Here is a 26,044-nt window from a genome sequence, read left to right as displayed (position 1 = left end):
CTTCATATCTGCCAACCAGTTCTCTATCCACGTCAGTACATTACCCCCAATACCATGTGCTTTGATTTTGCACACCAATCTCTTGTGTGGGACCTTGTCAAATGCCTTTTGAAAGTCCAAATACACCACATCCACTGGTTCTCCCTTGTTCACTCTGCTAGTTACATCCTCAAAAAATTCCAGAAGATTCGTTAAGCATGATTTCCCTTTCATAAATCCATGCTGACTTGGACCGATCCTGTCACTGCTTTCCAAATGCGCTGTTATTTCATCCTTAATGATTGATTCCAACATTTTCCTCACTACTGATGTCAGGCTAACTGATCTATAATTACCTGTTTTCTCTCTCCCTCCTTTTTTTAAAAGTGGTGTTACATTAACTCCCCTTCAGTCTTTAGGAACTGATCCAGAGTCGCTAGACTGTTGGAAAATGATCACCAATGCATCCACATTTCTAGGGCCACTTCCTTAAGTACTCTGGGATGCTGACTATCAGGCCCCAGGGATTTATCGGCCTTCAATCCCATCAATTTCCCTAACACAATTTCCTGCCTAATAAGGATATCCTTCAGTTCCTGCTTCGCACTAGACCCTCGGTCCCCTAGTACATCCAGAAGGTTATTTGTGTTTTCCTTCACGAAGACAGAACCAAAGTATTTGTTCAATTGGTCTGCCATTTCTTTGTTCCCCATTATAAATTGACCTGAATCCGACTGCAAGGGCCCTACGTTTGTCTTCACTAATCTTTTTCTCTTCACATTTCAGTCAGTTTTTAAGTTCCCGGCAAGCTTCCTCTCGTACTCTATTTTCCCCCTCTTAATTAAACCCTTAGTCCTCCTCTGCTTAATTGTAAATTTCTCCCAGTCCTCAAGTTTACTGCTTTTTCTGGCCAATTTATATGCCTCTTCCTTGGATTTAACATTATCCTTAATTTCCCTTGTTAGCCACAGTTGAGCCACCTTCCCCATTTTAATTTTACTCCAGACAGGGATGTACAATTGTTGAAGTTCACTCATGTGATCTTTAAATGTCTGCCATTGCCTATCCACCGTCAACCCTTTAAGTATCATTTGCCAGTCTATTTTAGCCAATTCACGCCTCATACTGTCGAAGTTACCTTTCCTTAAGTTCAAGACCCTAGTTTCTGAATTAACTGTGTCACTCTCCATCTTAATAAAGAATTCTGCCATATTATGGTCACTCTTCCCCAAGGGACCTCGCACAACAAGATTGCTACTTAGTCCCTTCTCATTACACATCACCCAGTCGAGGATGGCCAGTTCTCTAGTTGGTTCCTCAACATATTGGTCTGGAAAACCATCCCTAATACACTCCAGGAAATCCTCCTCCACCGCATTGCTACCAGTTTGGTTCACCCAATCAACATGTAGATTAAAGTCGCCCATGATAACTGCTGTACCTTTATTGCACACATCCCTTATTTCTTGTTTGATGCTGTCCCCAATCTCACTACTACTGTTTAGTGGTCTGTACACAACTCCCACTAACGTTTTCTGCCCTTGGGTATTCTGCAGCTCCACCCATACCGATTCCACATCATCCAAGCTAACGTCCCTCCTTACTATTGCATTAATTTCCTCTTTAACCAACAACGCCACCCCGCCTCCTTTTCATTTCTGTCTATCCTTCCTAAATGATGAATACCCCTGGATATTGAGTTCCCAGCCTTGGTCACCCTGGAGCCATGTCTCCGTGATGCCAATTACATCATATCCGTTAACTAATATCTGCGCAGTTAATTCATCCACCTTATTCCGAATACTTCTCACATTGAGGCACAGGGCCTTCAGGCTTGTCTTTTTAACACACTTGTTCTTGTAGAAAAGGAACACTTCTAAATAAAAGGTTGCCTCTGACTTTCCTTCTTCTCCTACAGTGTTCATAATTGCAGCCCATAACCCTGTCCACACCATTGAAGATGCTACATTTTACAAATAACCAAGTTTCTCACAGCAGTTTTAAGAGGAAGGGGACAGACCAACCATGTAACATAAAGAGGCAAACTTCTCTCCATGGCTGATTACTTTCTGCTTGGTTCTGTAAATTATCGCTTATGTACTGTAATGTGTTAATGTGTTAAGTTTTACAATTCTTAATTAAAGTATGATTGTTATCAATTGGAGTGGAGTCGAATTCCCTACAGAGGGTCACCGAGGGAATCGTCGGCTAAGTACAGGGCCACCATAATTCAATGTCTCAGTCTCTTAAGCAATTTAAAAGGCAAAATAAGAGCAATGCGGTAAATGGAACCTCTGATCAGGAAATCAGCCACATTGAATACATTTTATCAGCAGTTCTTAAGAATCAGAGAGCTGAACCTAGACTGGTCCTTGACAAAGACGGCTGCTGGTATTTCAGGTCAGAAATGTCATGTTTAAGAGGATGGTGCCATCTTCAGTTCTATTTATTCTTGTTCTCCAGATACGTAAATCAAAATGGACGTCAAGACTCATCTTTACAGGGTGTATCGCTTGTCGATTTTTGGCATAACATCTCTGAATCTGTTTATACAGCTTTTTGACATCCCAAATTTTAAAAAGCAATTTTAACTGTTATTCACACACTTTAGTTTTGTACACTTAACATTGTGAAATATATCAAGGCCTCAGCAGTGAAATAGAAAAAAACGCATTGCATTTTACACTTAAAAACTCCCATCACTTACTGTTAATTCTAACAATATTCTCACACAAGAAACATTTAATAATGGGAAAAGAAGGGAAGAGAATGAGGAGACGAAACAACACGTTCAGAATGCAAGCATAGTGCATTCCTGTCAATTATCTGGCTGATTTTCATTTTTTTATACCCATACCAGGAGTACAATCTTAAAAGATCACTTAAAACTGCTGTGAGGAACTTGGTTATTTGAAAAATGTGGTACCTTAAATGGTGTGGACAGGGTTATGGGCTGCAATTATGAACACTGCAGGAGAAGAAGGAAAGTCAGAGGCAACCTTTTATTTAGAAGTGCTCCTTTTCAACAAGAAGACGTCAGTCTTTTTTTGGTGAGTGTTTATTTTCTTTTACACAAAAAAAGCGAGTAATATAAACAAAAAAATACTTTCACTAGCCTTTCCTTTCCCATTAAAGAAACATCACCCAAATGTCCAACTTTGCAGATTTCAGTCATAAAACGTGAAACTTTTTGATTCCCATTGCATTTCCTCCTTCCTCCACCTACTTAAAAAGAATCCACCTAACTCACGCACTAATCCTGGGCCACTGGGGCAAGCAAGTGACCAGTTCCCAGGCTCCCATTAGTGCCATTCTGTAAACAGCCACCACAAAGTGCATACGCGCATCCCAGATTCACCCACCGGCTATTACTCTCTTGTGAAAAGGGGGATCGAAGTAGTTTAGTATCAAAGCTCCAATCAGTGTCTTCTCCCCTACCTCATGGACAGTGAAATGTAAAAACTCACATGGAATCATGTGCATAAACTACATCTCACCGCAACTCGAAGATTGAGCCCATCTGTTCATCCGCCTCTGCCTCTTCCCTTCCTTCCCCTAGCACACCGGGCCAAACTTCCTCTAAGGATCCCCCCTGCCCTAGCCCTGACCTCACATCTTTCTCCAGCTTCTCTCCGATCTCCCCTCATGACCTTTCCAACTCATCCTGTCTGTGAGGCCCACTTCCTGCTCCCTTGACCCTATTCCCACCAAACTGCTGACCACCCAACTTCCTTTTCTGGCTCCCATGTTAGCTGACATTGTTAACGGTTCTCTCTCCTCAGGTATTGTCGCCTTCTCCCTCAAATCTGCTGTCATCATCTCTCTCCTCAAAAAACTAACCCTCGACCTTGTAGGATGATGGTTTCATCCCGGATTAATTTGTAGCGGGCAAGAACAATTAGTTAACAGTACCGGCTACTCCTCAGAGTTGGACTCTGGAAAACAATGACAAGACAGCAATAAGTATAGTTCCCACTTTGCGTCGCAGTCTTTATTGAGTACTGATCAACATGTTACACCTATCGGTCTATCCCTTGAGCTGCTAAGCTACATTATAGTTACAGTTCCTCAGTTCCCTGCATGCTCATTATCGTCCCAGTGGTCCACTGACATGTCATGACATGACGTGTCCAACGGGGCATAATTTGGCCATGGGACCGGGACCCAAAAAGCAGAAGGTACTGCATAGTCAGTGAGATGTAGAGGAAGTAGGCGAGATATTATACGACCCCTCGGGGCAGAAGATGGGGATCCCCGGGATTGGCGGATTCCACCAATGAATCCAATGATACAGAGAAAGTATCATCCCTACAATACCGATGATCTGAGCAAAATGGCATCCGACTTGCCAAAGCTGGAAGGGGACAAAGACCCCATCGGCCATTTCCTGGAGATAGACCAAACGGTTGGGTTGAACAACCTGGATGATGATGAAAAGAAGAGGTTCTTATTGCACACCTGTGGAGCCTCTATATAATACGAGTCTCCTGGCAGAAAGCAAGATGGGAAGGGGAACCTGGGATAACCTGAAGCAGAGTTATGCAGGCCATGGGGAAAGGAAGGGGAGATCCTTTTAAAGATTTGGCAGTAACCCAGCAAAACCCTAACGAAAATCCGGCTGCTTTCGTGGCTAGGTTATGGCCAACTTACAATGCGGCCATGGGAGGGGCACTGGATTGGCCTGGTTTGCAAGAAGAGCCGCGGAACCATGGGCTACGGATCCTCATCTCCCATTTGTAATGTCCTTGCTCAATGGCACAAAACCCACACGAGGCACATTCTATGGACAAGGTCACTCTATGACCTGAACCTTTATGACCCTGCATGGGACCTCCCTTATATACCTGGATGACCAGGTAAGGAGTGTCTCCCACAAGTTCACCCCCTGTGGTCAAGGTGTGCATTGCTTAAGTATATACAGTATTGCAGTAGTGTTACAAAGAGGTTACATACATGACATCACCTCCCCCCAAAGTCTTATTGGGATCATAGATTAAGTCTTTCCTCGTGGAGCGCCGCAGTTGGGGCTCTGGTTGTTGAGTCTTGGTGTGAGTGTCTGTCACCTGTGGTGATTCCGGCCTATCCGGGCTGACCGCCGGGACTGTGTATGATGCTGAATGTTCTTGTTGCTCGTTCACTGGCGGTGGTGTGAGCACCATCTCATGATCTTCCTTGGGTTCCTCAGTGTCCATGCTGAACCTTTTTTTTACTTGCCCAGATGCTTACGGCATATCTGCCCATTGTTAAGTTTAACCACGATGACCCTGTTCCCCTCTTTGTCTATTACAATACCCTCAAGCCATTTGGGCCCCACGGCGTGATTGAGGACAAATACGGGGTAATTTATTTCCATACATCTCCCCCTTGAATTTCGGTCATGGTGCTCGTTTTGGGACTGGTGCTTGCCCTCAACAATGTCGTACAGGACTGGATGAATGAGGGACAGCCGAGTTTTGAGTGTTCGTTTCATAAGTAGCTCAGCGGGTGGGACCCCCGTGAGCAAGTGCGGTCGGGACCTGTAGGCCAGCAGGAGGCGCGTTAGGCGGCATTGAAGGGAGGGTCCTTGAATCCTGAGCATGCCTTGTTTAATGATTTGGACCACACGTTCCACCTGGCCATTGGAGGCCGGCTTGAATGGTGCTGTCCTGACATGGTTCATGCCATTGCCCGACTTGAACTCCCGTAATTCGTAGCTCGTGAAACATGGGCCATTATCGCTAACAAGGATGTTCGGCAAGCCGTGGGTTGCAAAGACCGCACGTAGACTCTCCACAGTGGTGGATGTCGTGCACAAATTCAAAATGATGTACTCAATCCATTTCGAGTACGCGTCTATCACAATGAGAATCATTTTTCCCATCAATGGGCCCGCATAGTCTACATGAATATGTGACCATGGCCTGGTGGGCCAGGGCCACGGGCTGAGCGGGGCCTCCCTGGGGGCATTACCCAGCTGGGCACACGTCGTGCACCTGCGAACACAGTGTTCCAGGTCTGAATTAATTCCCGGCCACCAAACATGTGACCGGGCAATGGCCTTCATCACCACGATGCCTAGATGCTCGCTGTGGAGTTCCCTGATGAATGCTTCCCTGCCCCTCTGGGACATGACTACCCGGCTGTCCCATAGTAGGCAGTCGGCTTGGATGGAGAGCTCATCCATCATCCTGTGAAACAGTCTGACCTCCTCAGGGCATACTCCGTGTGCGGGCGCCCAATCCCCAGTCAGGACACATTTCTTAATCAAGGATAGGAGGGGATCTCTGTCTGTCCAGATTTTGATCTGGCGGGCTGTGATGGGGGAGCCTGTGCTGTCAAAGGCATCAACGGCCATGACCATCTCAGCGTTTTGTTCCGCTGCCCCCTCGGTGGTGGCCAGTGGAAGCCTGCTGAGCGTGCAGCGCAATTTTCGGTGCCAGGCCGGTGCCAGATGGAGTAGTCATAAGCAGCCAGCGTGAGAGCCCATCGCTGTATGCGAGCTGGCACTTTGGCATTGACAGCCTTGCTGTCTGACAACAGGGATGTTAACGGTTTGCGGTCTGTTTCTAATTCGAACCTCCTGCCAAAAAGATACTGATGCATTTTTTTTATACCATAGACACATGCGAGTGCCTCCTTCTCAACCATCCCATATCCCTGTTCTGCTTGAGAGAGCGACCTGGAAGCATAAGCCACAGGTTGTAGTTGGCCCTCAGCCTTACTCTGCTGCAACGCGCACCCAACCCCATAGGACGATGCATCACATGTCAGAACCAATTTCTTACAGGGGTCGTACAGGGTCAATAACTTATTTGAACAAAGTAGGTTCCGCGCCCGATTGAAAGCCCGTTCTTGACAGTACCCCCAAAACCAATCACAATCCTATGCAGAAGCACGTGAAGCGGCTCCAACAACGTGCTTAAGTTTGGCAGAAAGTTCCCGAAATAGTTCAACAGTCCCAGAAATGAACGCAACTCTGATGTGTTGCCGGGCCTGGGTGCTCATCGAATCGCCTCTGTTTTGGATTCGGTGGGCCAAATCCCATCTGCAGCAACCCTCCAACTTGGTAAACAGCTTGCCGCCTGCCAGCGTGGCGAAAAGATCCTCCGCTCTTGGGAGCGGGTATTGGTCTTGTAGAGACACCCAATTGATAGTGGCCTTGTAGTCGCCACAGATCCTGACAGAAGCATCCTCTTTTAGGACGGGAACTATGGGGCTCGCCCAGTCGCTGAATTCAACGGGCGAGATGATGCCCTCTCTCAGCAAAGGGTCCAATTCGCTCTCAATTTTCTCCCGCATCACATATGGCACCGCTCTAGCTTTGTGGTGCACTCGTCTGGCGTCCGGGGTGATGTGTATCACTACTTTGGTACCCTTGAACGTCCCAACGCCAGGTTGGAATAGTGACTCAAATTGTTGTAGAACTTGTGAGCACGAACTTCGCTCAGCAGATGACATTGGGTGCACATCCCCCTATTTCCAGTTCATCTCAGCTAACCAGCTTCTCCCCAACAGTGCGGGACCATTGACCGGGACAATCCAGAGCAGCAGCCGGTTCACTGATCCATTGTGTGTGACCGCCAACATTGCACTGCCTAGTACTGGAATGATTTCTTTGGTATACATCCGTGGTTGTGTCTCAATGCGTTCTAGTTTGGGTCTACTGGCTTTGAGTGGCCATAGCTTTTCGAATGGTTGAACGCTCATGAGTGACTGGCTGGCCCCCATGTCCAGCTCCATGTGTACAGGGATGCCGTTTAATAAAACCTTCATCATCATTGGTGGTGTTTTGGTATATGAGCTGTGAATGTTTGTCACATGAACCCACTGAACTTCAGCTTCCATTGATTTGCCCCAAGAGTCATCCCCTCTTTTGGTCCATCTGCCTCGTAAATTAGCCTGGTTACAGGCTTCCTGCACATTCGAGCTAAATGGCCAGTGAGGTTGCAATTCCTGTAGACAAATTGTTGAAACCTGCAAGTCCTGGCAGAGTGTTTGCCCCCACAGCTCCAGCATGAGCTGAGATTTCCATTGTTGTGAACAAAGGAGCTATGACCCGGCATTCCTCGCTGATTGTCTCTTTGACTGCTCTTGAGTACTCTGTTAGTAGGTGTCAATGGCCCCATCCTTGACCGCATTGTCCACTGTGATGGCGTAAATGTTCGTTCAGCCTGCCATTGGCTCTGGGGTCTATTGCTGCCTGGGGTGTGTCGAACTGCCCTTGCCTGCCTGCGGGGCTCTGAGTCGCATTTATGATATTGACTCCCTGATCCCCCGCCGCGTTGGAGGCAGAATTGTGCGCGTATATTATTTTGGTTTCTTCCTCCCCCGCCATGAAAGTCTGAGCCATCAACGCCGCCGCTTCCAAAGTCAAGTCCTTGGTTTCAATTAACTTTCGGAAAATCCCCGCATGACCGATGCCCTCAATAAAGAAGTCCCTTATCATCTCCCCCCTGCAGGCGTCTGTGAATTTACAGAGGCTGGCCAAACGCCAGAGGTCCGCAACGAAGTCCGGTATGCTCGGTCCTTCACGACGTCGGTGGGTATAGAATCTGTGTCGGGCCATGTGTATGCTGCTCGCTGGTTTGAGGTGCTCACCGATTAGTATGCTGAGCTCTTCAAAGGTTTTGTCCACTGGCTTTTCGGGTGCTAGTAGGTCCTTCATAAGCGCGTAAGTCTTAGGTCCGCAACTGGTCGGCAGATGGGCCCTTCGCTTGTCGACCGCTGCATCTCCCAGCCATTCTTTCATGACAAAGCTTTGCTGGAGCCTCTCAATGAAATCGTCCCAGTCCTCACCAACACAGTACCATTCCTCTGCGCTACCGGTGGCCATTCTCGTGGGTCGTTGATTCCCGTTTCTTGTTGCCAATGTAATGTCCTTGCGCAATGGCACAAAACCCACACGAGGCATATTCTATGGACAAGGTCACTCTATGACCTGAACCTTTATTCACAGGACCAAGAAGTGATGACCCTATGTGGGACCTCCCTTTATATACCTGAATGACCAGGTAAGGAGTGTCTCCCACAAGTTCACCCCCTGTGGTCATGGTATGCATTGCTTAAGTATATACAGTATTGCAGTGGTGTTACATAGAGGTTACATACATGACACCATTCACTGCAATATTTGCAAGCAGCCCTTTCGGACATTGAGCCCGAGAATAACAACAACACCGAAGCTGGGATGATAAGGAAGTTAACACTGCGGTTCGAAGCCCAACAGGCAAACAAAGCCAGTGTAGGAAACCTGACCAAGACAAAGGGGAAGGTCTATGAGGTTAAGGGATGGGCTCAAAAGAGGTGGGAACAAGAAGGTTTTAAGGATCAAAGCCTAGGAACTTGTTACAACTGCGGAAAGCCAGGACATTTAAAAAAAAATGTAGTATGCTTCTTAAAGGGAGAGCGAGCACTCAAGGGAAAGGCAGGAACCCAGCGCCCCCAGTTATCAAGAGATGATTGAGATCTTGTCCCAGTAGGTCCAACAATTAGAGTCCTCTAATGGAAAAGTCCATGCCGCGAAAGGAGAGGGCCTGGGGGAGGAAAATCAGAAATGAAATGACTGCGCCCAGCATGGGTGTCTGTTCAAGTATGATGATTGGGGGACATTATGGTGGAGGGGAAGAGGGGGGGAGGTATCTGGTAAATACGGGGCATTGAGTACGGTAATACACTCTCCCTCTCCCATAACATCCCCTTGGTCCAGCAGGACTCCTTACATCTTAGGAGGATTTATGGGCAACACAGTAATTGGGGTGGTATCCAAACCTCTAACCATTGAACTAGGACCTCGACAAGCAAAATGGAAATGTGTGTTAAAGAAATGGGATTCAGATGGCATAGGCATTCTCGGGGCAGATGTGATATTGGCCTATGGGATAGCGGTAGACATGGCTAACCATTGCCTGTGGGGAGGGGTAGAAGGTGGCAACAAGATAGTAGTCATACCCCCGTGCCACCAAGAGGCATGGGTGATCACGTCCGCTAGGAGTTACGATTTAGAGATCTTGGTGGCCCAAACTCCAGCACAGTATCAGAAAGTTATTACTAGGGCCCAGGAAGTTTTTGCCAAGCACAAACATGATTGTGGGAGAGTTAGGTCAGTAGAAGTAAAGATCAGGGGTGAACCCATGTCCCGTGCACAGAAACAGTATTCTTTCCTTAAGGGGGCAAAGAAGGATTTGGAACACGCAGTCTGCCTCCTCTGGGGGGAGAGGGTGAACAGCCAGAGGTCGTGGTCCATATCGGTACCAATAACATCGGTAGAAAGAGGGATGAGGTCCTGTAGACAGAGTTTAGGGAGCTAGGAGAGAGATTAAAAAGCAGGACTTCAAAGGTAGTAATCTCCGAGTTACTGCCAGTGCCACATGCTAGTGATTACAGAAAGAGGAGGATAGAAAAGATGAATGTGTGGCTGGAGAGATGGTGCAGGCAGAAAGGCTTTAGATTCCTGAGGCATTGGGACCGTTTCTGGTGGAGGTGGCACCTGTACAAGCCTGACGGGTTGCATCTCAACAGAGCCGGGACCAGTATTCTCATGGGAGGGTTTGCTAGTGCTTTTGGGGAGGGTTTAAACTAGCTTGGCAGGGGGATGGGAACCGGAGAATAGATTCAGTGGGGAGTGAAGCAAAGCTGGAATTGGGCAGCAGAAAAGTAGAAAATGAATTTGGAAGACAAGAGGAAACAAGGGCTGGAAAATAGACAGCAAGGGAGTTTGGCACCACTAAATGGTATATATTTCAATGCAAGGAGTATAGGGAATAAGGCAGATGAGCTGAGAGCACAGATAGACACTTGAGAGAGTACAATATTATAGCCATTACTGAGACATAGCTGAAAGAAGGATAGTTATAGCAGCTCAACATTCCTGGTTACAGGGTTTTCATACGGGATAAAGAGGGGGATAAAAAAGGAGGGGGGGATCACAGTATTGATTAAAGAAACAATTACAGCTATGAGAAGGGATGATATGTTAGAGGGGTCATAAAACAAGGCCATATGGGTTGAACTGAAGTACAAAAAAGGGGAGTGTACTATAGACCCCCAAACAGTCAGAGGGAGATAGAATAACAAACGTGGGCAAATTGCTGTGAAGTGCAAAAATTATAGAGTTGTAATAGTGAGGGATTTAAACTACTCTAATATTAACTGGGAAAAAAGCACTATGAATGGTATAGAGGGTGCAGAATTCCTAAAATGCATTCAGGAGAACTTCTTTAGCCAGAATGTAACAAGCCCAACAAAGGAGGAGGCGGTTCTGGACTTGATTTTGGGGAATGAAGAGGGGAAGGTGGAAAGGGTACCAATGGGAGAGCATTTTGGTGTTGGTGATCATAATTCAATAAGATTTAGCGTAGTTATGGAAAAGGACAAAGATGGACCAGGAATAAAAGTTCTCATTTGGGGTAAAGCTAATTGTGCTGAGCTGAGATGGGATTTGGCTAAAGTGGACTGGAAACGGCTACTTGATGATAAATCAGTCAGAGCAGTGGGAGGCATTCAAGGAGGAGATCCTGAAGGTATAGAGCAAGTATGTTTCCTTAAAAAAAAGGGTGGGGCTAACAAATCTAGAGCCCACTGGATGTTAAGGGACATAAAGGGTAAGATAAAGGAAAAAAGGGAAGCTTATGACAGATACTGACTGCAGAGACTCTAGAGGAATGCAAGAAGTACATAGGGGCAATTAAAAAAGATATCAGAAAAGCAAAGAGAGAGCATGAAAAAATGTTGGCAAGTAAAATCAGGGAAAACCCAAAGAAGTTTTATGAATATATTAAGAGAAAGAGGATAACTAGAGAAAAAAACTATTAGAGACCATAAAGGAAATCTGTGTGTGGATGCAGAAGATGTGGGTATGATTCTTAATGAATACTTTGAGAGGGGCAATGAGGGAGAATGAGTGTAAAATATTAAACGAGATAAACATATTGAGAGAGGAAGTATTAAGGGGCTTAGCAGCTTTGAAAGTGGATAAATCCCCAGGCCTGGATGAAATATATCCCAGGCTGTTAAGAGAAGCAAAAGAGGAAATAGCAGAGGCGCTGACCATCATTTTCCAGTGCTCTCTGGCTACAGGTGTGGTACCAGTGGACTTAGAGGACTGCTAATGCTGTACCATTGTTTAAAAAGGGAAAAAGAAATAGACCGAGTAATTACAAGCCAGTCAGCCTAACCTCAGTGGTGGGAAAATGATTAGAAAAAATCCTGAGGGACAGGATAAATCTTCATTTGGAAAGACATGGATTAATCAAGGACAGTCAGCATGGATTTGTTAAGGGAAGGTGGTGTCTGACTAACTTGATTGAATTTTTCGAGGAGATAACCAGGAGGGTCAATGAGGGCAGTGCATATGATGTAGTGTATATGGATTTTAGCAAAGCTTTTGATAAGGTCCCACATGGCAGACTGGTCATGGAAGTAAAAGTCCATAGGATCCAGGCAAAGTGGCAACTTGGATCTAAAATTGGCTCAGAGGCAGGAAGCAAAGAGTAATGGTTGATGGGTGTTTTTGTGACTTGGAGGCTGTATCCAGTGGGGTTCCGCAGGGCTCAGTGCTGGGTCCCTTGCTTTTTGTGGTATATATCAATGACTTGGACTTGAATGTTGGATGTACGATTAAGAAGTTTGCAGATGACACTAAAATAGACTGAGTGGTTGATAATGAAGAAGAAAGTTGCAGATTGCAGGAAGATATCAATATACTGGTCAAGTGGGCGGAACAGCGGCAAATGGAATTCAATCTGGATAAGTGTGAGGTAATGCATTTGGGGAGGTTTAACAAGGCAAGGGAGTACATATTAAATGGTATGACACTGAAAAGTGTAGAGGAACAAAGGGACCACAGATTCCTAAAGGTAGCAGGCCAGGTAGATAAGGTGGTTAAGAAGGCATATGGAATACTTGCCTGTATTAGTCGAGGCATAGAATACAAGAGCAAGGAGGTTATACCTGAACTGTATAAAACTGTATAGGCTGCAGCTGGAGTACTGTGTGCAGTTCTGGTCACCATATTACAGGAAAGATGTGATTGCACTGGAAAGGGTGCAGAGGAGATTTACACGAATGTTGCCTGGACTGGAGAATTTTGGCTGGGAGGAAAGATTGAAGATGCTGGATCTGTTTTTATTTCGAACAGAGGAGGCTGAGGGGAGACCTTATTGTGGTGTATAAAATTATGAGGGACCTCGATAGAGTGGATAAGAAGGACCTGCTTCCCTTGGCAGAGAGGTCAACAACCAGGGGGCATAGATTTAAAGTAATTGGGGGGGAGATATGAGGGGAAATTTCTTCACCCAGGGGGTGCTGGGGTTCTGAAACTCACTGCGTGAAAGGGTGGTGGAGGGAGAAACTCTCACCACTTAAAAAAAATATTTGGATGTGCACTTAAAGTGCCGTAACCTACAGGGCTACGGATCAAAGGCTGGAAAGTGGGAGCAGGCTGGATAGCTCTTGGTCGGCCGGCACAGACACGATGTTCCGAAATGGCCCCTTTTGTGCTGTAAATTGATATGATTCTATGGAGTAGAGGGTATTGAGGACAGTGGCCACCCAAGTTAATTCTCCGGTATGGCCAATAAAGAAGCCCGACAACTTGTGGCGAATGACCGTCGACTACCGGGTTTTAAACAAGAACATTCCAGCCTGTGCACCCACGGTATCGGCAGCGGCCAACCTTATCAGTAATATTCCCTCATCGGCCAAAGTATTTACAGTTCTGGGTATTTCCAATGGGTTCTGGTCAGTACTGGTGCATCCGGAGGACCAGTACAAGTTTGCCTTTACGTTTAAGGGACAGCAGTATATGTGGACCTGTTTGCCAGAAGGGTTCCATAATAGGCCCTCAATATTCCATCAGTTTATGGCAAATTGCTTGTCTATCTTCAGTACACCCCCTAGATTTATGCAGTATGTGGATGACCTGTTACAGTTCACAGAGACACAGGAGGAGCATCAAGAGTTGCTTAAAGAGCTCTTGGAAATATTGTCTAAAGCAAGTTTTAAAGTAAACTCAAAGAAGGCACAGATAGTCTGTGACGAAGTCCATTTTCTGGGAATGATGCTTAGACACGGGGGATAGATGAGGCAAAACGCAAAACTGTCCAAGAGTTGCCACGTCCCGGATCAGTCACAGCTATTCGATCATTTTTGGGATTGACCGGGTACTGTAGAGAGTTTATTGAAGGGTATGTGGCTACGGCCGCACCCTTGTTAAGGTTGTTAAGGAAAGGGGTGGAATGGGAATGGGATGAACAATGCGAGGAAGCCTTTGCCCAGCTAAATCAAGACCTGCAGCTGGCACCGGCATGCGGGGCCATAGACCCAGTGAAAGAATTCTCACTAGAAGCAGGTGCAACTGAAGCTAGGCTAAGTGCGGTACTGCTGCAGGAGACTAATGGGAAACTTTGGCCGGTAGCATACGCTTCTAGGGTTTCGCCAGAGGTAGAAAAGGGTTATTCGATTGGCGAACGGCACCTACTTGCTACCTTCTGGGCAGTAAAACATTTTGCGTGTTTACAAGGACCCAACCCATATAGCTGTTCACTTGATTGTTACTAGAGGGTAGAATCTAGGAAGGCATGGGATCTAGTACTCAGATAGTAACTTGGATGCTGCTACTGGGAGGGATGGAACTAAGGGTAAGATCTATGTCAGAACCCAAACTGGCCGCAAATCTCCATTAACCGGGAGAACCACACACCTGTACAGTGGAAGGGATATAGGAGACTGAGGGGGGGCTCAAGTCAGGTATCCATCCTGAGGGAAGGGACATTTATGTAGACAGGTCTAGCTTTATGGAGCGAAAAATGGGATGCGGGACATATGATCCACAAATAAAGGTAGAACTGGCGATTAAATTGCCAGACACCCTCAGCGCCCAGCAGGCAGAGCTGGCAGCAGTGACTTATGTAGTCACACATCCAATGGAGTATCCCCTTCCTTACATGATTTGCTGGGACTTGATGTTCACCTGTAATTCCCGTACAGAATATCTGGCAATCTGGGGCAGGCAAGGGTTCACATCAGCCGATGGCAAACCATTGGTGACCGCTCCCATGTTAGCGACTATAATGGGAATCGTAGGATCGGGAAAGGAACAATTTTACATTCAAAAGGTCAAAGCCCATTCCAAAGCTGAATCCAGGTGGGAAGGGAAAGAGAGCCGATGAGCTGGTTAGGACAGGAGCAAAGCAGGGGATTCCGTGGGATCCATACCAGTCAGGGTTAGTAGCTTCAATGGCCCCTGAAACCAACAGGGTCCCTCTCGTACCAGATTTGAAAACAGTTCAAAAGGAAGATGTGGTGTTAAGGGCAGTCATGCAAGCCAAGAGGGAAGGCAAACCAATCGAGGGACCATACGTGGCTAATGATATTGAGATCAAAGAGTTCAAGGGAGACCTGTGGATAGTACTGGAAATGTATCAGGAGGAGATTATGCAACTGGCGCACAGGGGACCTGGGGCAGTTACCCAGGACCAGAACTTACTTGTGACAGGATCAGGGAGGTAACGTTGTGGCTCCATTTCAGGGAAGATGTGGAAGATTATTATAAAAACTGCCTGCACTGCGCAGCTAATAATCCGGATCCTCATCGGAAGAAAGCACCTTTAGGCCACACCCGCCGATCCAAAGGACCTTGTCAATGAATCCAGATAGATTTTATCGGACCACTGCCCACGTCCGGGAAAGGTAACAAGTTTTGCCTGGTCCTGGTGGATAATTTCACTTAGTGGATGGAGGCATTCTCCTGCAAGTCCACAACCACGTTAGGGACTGCTAAGATTCTAGTTAGGGAAGTGTGCTCCAGGTGGGAGCTCCCAAAGTAGTGGAGTCAGATCAGGGAAGCCATTTTATGGGACAAGCGATGCAAGCTACTCTGAAGCTGTTGGGGATTGAGAGGAAATGGCATGTGGCCCATAAGCCCCAGTCATCCGGAATTGTAGAGTGAATGAACCAGACTCTCAAGCTAGCCCTTCCGAAAGAATTAGAAGAGCAGCTCAAGAGGTGGGATGAAATGCTTCCTCTAGTCCTCATGGGGATACGGAGTAACAAATCCAAAGGGACTGGGTATTCCCCACACGAGTTGCTAACAGGGCAATCCATGCGCATGCCTACCCTTTTACCGGTCCCTACTCTTACTCACAAACAGCTGAAAAAGGTAAACAGAGACAAGTTTGTGAAGGTATTGTGGGAGCTCTTAAGGGAACTCAACCTTAATGCTGTGCATAACATCAGGAAAACATATCATCCCAACATTTTGTATTTAGCCCCAAGTTAATCACAGGAATGACATGTAGGAGACCAGGTGATGGTGCGTAACTATGCCAGGGTGGGGGTGTTTGAACCCCTGTATAAAGGACCGTATAGTATCGTGGACAAGGTTAGCCCTATGGTATATGCAGTACAGCTCCCGAAGCAGGTAAACTGGATCCAAATTAATCAGATGAAGCTGAATCGACCAGAAGGAAGGTCAAAAAGACAACAGGCCACCATTATGAGTATGATTGGCTGCGTTCCACCCATAGTTTGGGACTGTGAGGAACTGGGAGACCAGCCGGTAGATCACCCAGTCCTGGATAATCAATAACCTGACAGGGTGATGGCGGAAAGGGGCAGGACTCCACATCCAAAGGAAAGGCTCCCTAATCTGTTTCTAGCAGGAACGTGAAGAAGCAAGAGGAAACTAAAACCTCAACAGCTAAAATGTCCGTCATAATTTAAATAAGTAATGTATGTTCAGCCTGTAGGATGTGAAATCCGTCACAGAGACGTTTTATTTTTGTTTAATTTCAGATGATTGACCAATGGAACGGAAGGTGTTTTGGGGAATCTTGTACCTGGCAGGGACAGCATTGACGTGGCCGAAGATCCAAAGCAAAGAATGGTTGTGAGCCAAAAGGAGAGGTCTCTGGGCCTCGACGAAAACAGTAGTGAGTAATGTGACCTGTTGGGTTGTGGAGCCGGACTTAGACCAGATTGCGTGTGTGTCCTCTCCCCTCAGGAATGTGGGAGGAATCATTGTATAGACACCAGGAGCACCAGGACGCAGAGTTCACTTGGGTCAAAGATCGCCAGAGGGTGGCGAGCCATTAAGGGTGGGAAGAAATCCAGGCGGCCGTCACACTTCCCTGTGAGACTCATACTGTTATATATGTAAACTTGTATTTACTCTGTACAGCCAGCAGAGGGCTCATCCCCTGGAGTCCAAAGGATCCTACAATCCCTTGGGAGCACAGGTATTTAAGGAGGCCTCACAGGTTGGAGAGGCACTCTGGAGACCTACAATAAAAGACTACGGTCACACTTTACTTTGAGCTCACAGTGTTCAGTCTGACTCTTTCTCCATGCATAACAACTGGCGACGAGATACAGATAGTGAACCCAAAGATGCAGAGAACAGTGGGCATCCTGGAGAAATTCTCAGAGGGAGATGATTGGAAAACTTTTGTGGAGCAATTCGACCAGTATTTCGTGGCCAACGAGCTAGATGGGTAAGAGAATGCTGCCAAACGAAGGACAATCCTCCTCACCGTCTGTGGGGCACCAATGTATGGCCTCATGAAAAACCTGCTCACTCCATTGAAACCCATGGAGAAATCATACGATGATTTGTGCACACTGGTCCAAGAGCATTTGAACCCGAAGGAAAGCGTTCTGATGGCAAGGTACCGGTTCTACACCTACAAAAGGTCTGAAGGCCAGGAAGTGGCGAGTTATGTTGCCGAGCTAAGACACCTTGCGAATTTGAAGGAGATTTGGAGCACATGCTCAGAGACTTTTTCGTACTTGGCATTGGCCACGAAACCATACTTCACAAACATTTAACTGTAGAGACCCCAACCTTGAGTAAGGCCATAGCGATAGCCCAGGTGTTCATTGCTACCAGTGACAATACGAATCAAATCTCTCAGCACACAAGTGCTGCTACAAGTACTGTGAAAAAAGTATTGTTGTTTTCGAATTGCAACATACAGCGCAGGTCACACATGCCTGTAGCTGTTTTCTCAGAGTCCACCATCAAGGGTGATGAATGCAAGGCCATTAACACCTTGTTGGCGCTGCAGAGTTGATCATCATTTCCATTCATGCCGATTCAAAGAGTATGTTTGCAAGGGCTATGGAACAATGGGACACCTCCAGCGTATGTGCAGGCGAGCTGCTAATCCTGTTAAACCTGAAAACCACCATGTTGTAGAGGAGGACAGATCCACGGCGGATCATGACGAACCAGAGCCTCAGATCGAGGAGGCAGAGGTAGATGGGGTGCACACATTCACCACGAATTGTCCCCCGATAATGCTGAATGTTAAACTAAATGGACTTCCAGTGTCAGTGGAACTGGACACGGGCGCGAGCCAGTCCATCATGGGCAAAAAGACTTTCAAAAGATTGTGGTGCAACAAGGCCTCAAGGCCAGTCTTAACACCAATTCGTACGAAACTTACATGAAAGAACTGATTCCTGTAATCGGCAGTGCTACTGTAAAAGTCTCCTACGATGGAGCGGTGCACAAGCTACCGCTCTGGGTGTAACGGGCGATGGTCCCATGCTGCTCGGCAGGAGCTGGCTGAGAAAGATACTCTGGAACTGGGACGACATCCGAGCGCTATCGCCCGCTGACGACACTTCGTGTGCCCAGGTCTTAAACAAATTTCTTTCCCGAACCAGGCATCGGGAAATTCCAAGGAGCAAAAATGCAGATCCACCTGATTTCGGGGTCGAGACCAATCCATCACAAGGCGAGAGCAGTTCCATACATGATGAGATAAAGGGTAGAGATCGAGCTAGACTAGCTGCAAAGAGAGGGCATCATTTCACTGATCGAGTTCAACGAGTGGGCCAGCCCGATCGTTCCTGTCCTCAAGGGAGATGGCACCATCATATTCTGTGGCGATTACAAAGTAACTATCAATCGTTTCTCCCTGCAGGACCAATACCCACTACCAAAGACCAACAACCTCTTTGCAACGCTGGTGGGAGAAAAGACGTTCATGAAGCTGGATCTGACTTCAGCCTACATGACGCAGGAACTCGAGGAATCATCGAAGGGCCTCACCTGCATCAACATGCACAAAGGTATTTTAATTTATAACAGATGTACATTTAGAATTCAATCAGCGGCGGCGATATTCCAGAGAAACATGGAAAGCTTATTGAAGTCGGTCCCGCACACCGTGGTCTTCCAGGACGACGTCTTGGTCACAGGTTGGAACACAGTCAAGCATCTGCAGAACCTGGAGAAGGTATTTAATCGACTCAACCGTGTGGGGCTCAGGTTAAAACGCTCGAAGTGCGTTTTCCTGGTGCCTGAAGTGGAGTTCTTGGCAAGGAAGATTGCAGCAGATGGCAATCAGGCCCACTAACACCAAGACAGAGGCAATCGAGAATGCACCGAGGTCACAGAACGTGATGGAGCTGCGGTCATTTCTGGGACGCCTTAACTACTTTGGTAACTTCTTATCGGGTCTCAGCACACTGTTAGAACCACTGCAGGTCTTACTACGAAAAGGGGATGAATGGGTTTGGGGCAAAAGCCAAGAAAATGCCTTTGTAAAAGCGAGAAAATTGTTATGCTCAAACAAATTGCCTGTGTTGTATGATCCATGTAAGCATTTGGTACTAGTATGTGATGCGTCGTCATATGGCGTCGGGTGTGTATTGCAACAAGCTAATGATTTCGGGAAACTGCAACTGGTTGCTTATGCATCCAGGAGTCTGTCTAAGGCTGGGAGAGCCTACAGCATGATTGAGAAAGAAGCGTTAGCGTGTGTCTATGGGGTAAAGAAAATGCATCAATACCTGTTTGGGCTAAAATTCGTATTGGAAACTGACCAGAAGCCATTCATATCCCTGATTTCCAAGAGTAAAGGGATAAATACCAACGCATCGGCCCGCATCCAGAGATGGGTGCTCACGTTGTCGGCATATAACTACGCCATCCGTCACAGGCCAGGCACAGAAAACTGCGCCGATGCTCTCAGTAGGCTGCCATTGCCCACCATGGGGGTGGTAATGGAAGCATTTGAGAGTGAGCAGTCACCCGTCACTGCCCGGCAGATCAAAACCTGGACAAGCCAGGACCCTTATTATCTCTTGTCAAAAGCTGTGTGCTTTACGGGAGCTGGTCCAGTGTCCCAGTGGAAATGCAGGAAGAGATAAAGCCGTTCCAGCGGCGCAAAGATGAAATGTCTATACAGGTAGACTGCCTTCTGTGGGGCAATCCAGTAGTGGTTCCCAAGAAGTGTAGAGACACCTTCATCAATGACCTCCACAGTACCCACCCAGGCATCGTAATGACGAAAGCGATAGCCAGATCCCACGTGTGGTGGCCCGGTATCGATGCAGACTTAGAGTCCTGCATTCACAGATGTAATACATGCTCGCAGTTAAGCAATGGACCCAGGGAGGCGCTGCTAAGTTTATGGTCTTGGCCCTCCAAACCGTGGTCGAGGGTACACGTCGACTATGCAGACCCGTTCTTGGGTAAAATGTTCCTTGTGGTTGTAGACACGTACTCCAAGTGGATTGAATGTGAGATAATGTCGGCTGGCACGTCCGCTGCCACTACTGAAAGTCTGCGGCCATGTTTGCCACACAAGGCTTACCCGATGTCCTGGCGAATGACAACGGGCCATGTTTTACCAGTGCTGAGTTCAAAGAATTCATGACCCGCAACGGGATCAAACATGTCACATCTGCCCCGTTTAAACCAGCGTTCAATGGTTAGGCAGAGAGAGCAGTGCAAATCATCAAGCAAGGCTTGAAGAAGGTAACTGAAGGCTCACTGCAGACTCGCCTATCCTGAGTCCTGCTTAGCTACCGCTCGAGACCCCACTCGTTCACTGGGATCCCACCTGCTGAACTGCTCATGAAAAGAGCACTTAAGACAAGACTCTCGTTAGTTCACCCTGATCTACATGAACAGGTAGAGAGCAGGCGGCTTCAACAAAGTGCAGACCATGATAGTGCAAATGTGTCACGCGAGATTGAAATCAATGATCCTATATTTGTATTGAATTGTGGACAAGGTCCCAAGTGGCTTCCCAGCACTGTCGTGGCCAAAGAGGGGAGCAGGGTGTTTCGGGTCAAACTTTCAAATGGACTCATTCACCGGAAGCACTTGGACCAAATCAAACTCAGATTCACGGACTATCCTGAGCAACCCACCTTGGACACTACCACTGTTGACCACGAAGCAGAATCCATCATCCACCGCAGCCCAGCAGGACCCAACACACCAGGCTGCCCAACAAGGCCAGCTGCACAGCAGCACAGCGTGGGCCCAACAAATGATCCAACAAATGATAATACCAGCTTTCACACCAAGACAATCAACCAGGGCAAGAAGGGCCCCAGATCGACTCACATTGTAAATCGTTACAGTATTGACTTTGGCAGGGAGTGTTGTTATATATGTAAACTTGTATTTACTCTGTACAGTCACCAGATGACTCATCCCCTGGAGTCCCAAAGGATTCCACAATCCCTTCGGAGTAGCTGTATTTAAGGAGGCCTCACAGGTTGGAGAGGCACTCTGGAGACCTGCAATAAAAGACTAAGGTCACACTTTACTTTGAGCTCCCAGTGTTCAGTCTGACTCTTTCTCCATACATAAGAGATACTAACTTACTTCTTGTTATGTATTGATGCGTGGGGTCACTAGACAGCAGGGGGCACCACTGTTGGAGGTCATCGGGCTGTACGCACTTGTGCGCGGGCCCTGGTATATAAGAGCAAGTACCATGTCATGTGCGTATTTTGGGTGTGAATAAAGTTGAACCAGGTTTGTACCTGAGTGAGTTTACTGTAACGAGTCTCACGAGTCATTATATACATTACATTTGGCGACGAGGTAACTTAAGAACCTTCGCATGCACAATGGGCACCATTGGAATTCTGGAGAGATTCGTGGATGGCGAGGATTGGGCAGATTTTATCGACCGCCGGGATCAGTATTTCGTGGCCAACAAAATGGAGGAAGCTGGTCACGCAGTTCGGCGCAAGATGGTTTTCCTCACCGTTTGTGGTCCAAAAGTTTCTGGCCTCATAAAGAATCTTCTCTCGCCTGCACGTCCAACGGACAAAGAGTATGGGAGTATGTATGCTCTGGTGCGTGAACATCTCAAGCCAACATAGGAGATCATCATCTCATGCTATCACTTCTACACATATGTTCATGCTGAGGGCCAGGATGTGTCGGGATTCGTCGCCAACGTAATATCTCTGGCTGAGCTGTGTAAGTTTGGAAACATGTTGGAAGACGTGCTGTGAGATTTATTCCTGATAGGCATCAACCATGATGTGATCCTTCGGAAATTATTGGCTGCAGAAACACTGGATTTGAGCCATGTCATCGCGACTGCCCAGGCATGCATGGCAACTAATGATAATTTAAGGCAGATATCATTGAAGAGTCGGAGCTCCACGGCAAGTACTGTAAACAAGATTGTGTCGTTGTCTGGCAGAGCTGCTTATGGCAGGGCCTACTCGACTGCTTTTGTGAAACCTGTAGCTGCTCAAAGTCCTGCAACTGGTACGAATCCGATTTCACCCTGTTGACGTTGTGGGGGCTATCATCGGCCTTATCAGTGTCAGTTTAAACAGTATATCTGTAAAGGCTGTTCGAAAGTGGGGCATCTTCAGCGAATGTGCCCACAACTGAGCAAGCGTGCTACTGCTAATCACATTGATGATGATGACCAGTCCAGTGCTGGCCCGGATATGCAACCCAAGATACCCGAGGAGGAAGTGTACAGCCTTTATTCGTTCCTGACAAAGAGCCAACCGATAATGGTTAATGTGAAGCTGAATGGTGTGCCTGTATCAATGGAGCTGGACATGGGTTCGAGTCAGTTGATAATGATCCAAAGGGCATTCGACAAGCTGTGGGACACTGAGGCTGTGAAGCCTAAGCTGAGTCCAGTCAATGCCAAATTGCGTGCTTACACGAAGGAACCCATACCGGTGATTGGCAGTGCAGTAGTCAAGGTGTTGTATGATGGTGTGGTTCACGATCTACCGTTATGGATCATCCCAGGCAATGGTCCAATGCTGTTCGGCAGGAATTGGCTCGAGAAAATCAAGTGGAACTGGAATGATATCAAAGCATTGTCCTCGGTGGATGACACTCCGTGTGCTCAAGTGCTGAAGAAGTTTCCTTCTTTGTTTGAACCGGGCATTGGCAATTTTATTGGAGCCAAGGTGCAGATTCACCTGGATTCTGATGCAAGACCTGCCTATCATAAAGTTCAGTCTGTTCCATACTTGATGAGCGAGAAGGTCGAAATTGAACCTGACAGACTCCAACGTGAAAGGGTCATATCACTGGTTGAATTTAATGAATGGGCCAGTCCTCTCCTTCCTGTGTTAAAGAGTGATGGCACTGTCAGGATCTGTGGAGACGACAAGGTTGCAATTAACCAATTTTCGAAACAGGATCAGTATCTGCTACCGAAGACTGATGACCTTTTTGCCATGCTAGCTGGTGGAAAGTCGTTCACTAAACTGGATCTGACATTAGCCTATATAACACAGGAGCTTGTCGACACTTTGAAGAAACTCACCTGCATCAACACCCATAAAGGACTATTTGTCTACAACAGGTGTCCGTTCGGCTGCAGCCATATTTCAGAGGATCATGGAGAGTCTACTGAAGTTTGTTCCTAGAACCGTCAAGTTTCATGACATTCTGGTCACAAGTTGCGACACTACTGAACATCTGAACAATCTTGAAGAAGTCCTACATCATCTGGACAAAGTGGGACTCAGGCTAAAATGTTCGAAGTGTGTCTTCATGTCACCTGAAGTTGAATTCCTGGGGAGGAAGATTGCTGCTGATGGCATCAGGCCTACTGATTCGAAAACCAAGGCTATCAAAAATGCACACAGACCTCAGAATGTGACGGAGCTGCATTCATTCCTTGGGCTACTCGTCTACTTCGGTAATTTCTTACATAGAAACATAGAAACATAGAAAATAAGTGCAGGGGTACGCCATTCGGCCCTTTGAGCCTGCACCGCCATTCAATAAGATCATGGCTGATCATTCACCTCAGTACCCCTTTCCTGCTTTCTCTCCATGCCTCTTGATCCCTTTAGCTGTAATGGCCATATCTAACTCCCTCTTGAATATATCCAATGAACTGGCATCAACAACTCTCTGCGGCAGGGAATTCCACAGGTTAACAACTCTCTGCGTGAAGAAGTTTCTCCTCATCTCAGTCCTAAATGGCCTACCCCTTATCCTAAGACTGTGTCTCCTGTTTCTGGACTTCCCCAACCTCGGGAACATTCTTCCCGCTAACCTGTCCCGTCCCGTCAGAATCTTATACGTTTCTATGAGATCCCCTCTCATTCTTCTAAACTCCAGTGTATAAAGGCCTAGTTGATCCAGTCTCTCCTCATATATCAGTCCAGCCATCCCTGGAATCAGTCTGGTGAACCTTCGCTGCACTCCCTCTGTAGCAAGAACGTCCTTCCTCAGATTAGGAGACCAAAACTGAACACAATATTCCAGGTGAGGCCTCACCAAGGCCTTGTATAACTGTAGTAAGACCTCCCTACTCCTATACTCAAATCCCCAAGCTATGAAAGCCAACATGCCATTTGCCGCCTTCACCGTCTGCTGTACCTGCATGCCAACTTTCAATGACTGATGTACCATGACACCCAGGTCTTGTTGCACCTCCCATTTTCCTAATCTTCCGCCATTCAGATAATATTCTGCCTTCGTGTTTTTGCCACCAAAGTGGATAACCTCACATTTATCCACATTATACTGCATCTGCCATGCATTTGCCCATTCACCTAACCTGTCCAAATCACCCTGCAGCCTCTTAGCATCCTCCTCGCAGCTCACACCGCCACCCAGTTTAGTGTCATCTGCAAACTTGGAGATATTTCACTCAATTCCTTCATCCAAATCATTAATATATATTGTAAAGAGCTGGGGTCCCAGTACTGAGCCCTGCGGTGCTCCGCTAGTCACTGCCTCCCATTCCGAAAAGGACCCGTTTATCTCGACTCTCTGCTTCTTGTCTGACAACCAATTCTCTATTCATGTTAGTACATTACCCCCAATACCATGTGCTTTGATTTTGCACACCAATCTCTTTAGTGGGACCTTATCAAAGGCCTTTTGAAAGTCCAAATACACCACATCCACTAGTTCTCCCTTGTCTACTCTACTAGTTACATCCTCAAAAAATTCCAGAAGATTTGTCAAGCATTATTTCCCTTTCATAAATTCATGCTGACTTGGACCGATTCTGTCACTGCTCTGCAAATGCGTTGCTATTTCATCCTTAATAATTGATTCCAACATTTTCCCCACTACTGATGTCAGGCTAACCAGTCTATAATTACCTGTTTTCTCTCTCCCTCCTTTTTTAAAAAGTGGTGTTAAATTGGCTACCCTCCAGTCCATAGGAACTGCTCCAGTCGATGCACTGTTGGAAAATGATCACCAATGCATCCACTATTTCTAGGGCTACTTCCCTAAGTACTCTAGGATGCAGACAATCAGGCCGCGGGGATTTATCAGCCTTCAATCCTATTAATTTCCCCAACACAATTTACCGCCTAATAAGGATATCCTTCAGTTCCTCCTTCTAACTAGACCCTCGGTCCTCTAGTACCTCCAAAAGGTTATTTGTGTCTTCCTTCGTGACAGATTGAGTACTTTTTTTACAGCCACTGCACATGCTGCTCAGAAAAGGCGACAACTGGGTCTGGGGTCTATCTCAAGATAGAGCTTTTGAGAAAGCCAAGAATCTGTTTTGTTCGAACAAGCTGATTGTTCGCTATGATCCGTGTACGCGTCTTGTATTGGCTTGTGATGCTTCATCATCTGAGGTTGGCTGTGTACTCCAACAAGCAAATGAGTCGGGTAAGCTACAACCTGTTGCATATGCTTCGAAAAGTTTGTCAAGGTCGGAAAGAACTTACAGCATGGTTGAAAAGGAGGCTTTGGCCTGTGTGTATGGAGTCAAAAAGGTGCATCAGTACCTGTTTGGTCTTTGTTTTGAACTCGAAACAGATCACAAGCCACTCATTTCATTGTTTTATGAAAACAAAGGTATTAATACCA

General features: G+C 46.8%; 1 pseudogene; it reads right to left on the bottom strand.

Annotated features, from left to right (window-relative positions):
- Positions 1-26,044, bottom strand: part of LOC139230102 (tRNA methyltransferase 10 homolog A-like) — a 79,670-nt pseudogene that overhangs the window by 44,914 nt on the left and 8,712 nt on the right.

Source organism: Pristiophorus japonicus, chromosome 2 (assembly GCF_044704955.1).
Source record: "Pristiophorus japonicus isolate sPriJap1 chromosome 2, sPriJap1.hap1, whole genome shotgun sequence".
In the NCBI taxonomy this organism is placed as follows: Eukaryota; Metazoa; Chordata; class Chondrichthyes; family Pristiophoridae; genus Pristiophorus; species Pristiophorus japonicus.
The sequence above is the reverse complement of the archived record's forward strand: the minus strand, read 5'-3'. Positions and strand labels throughout refer to the sequence as shown.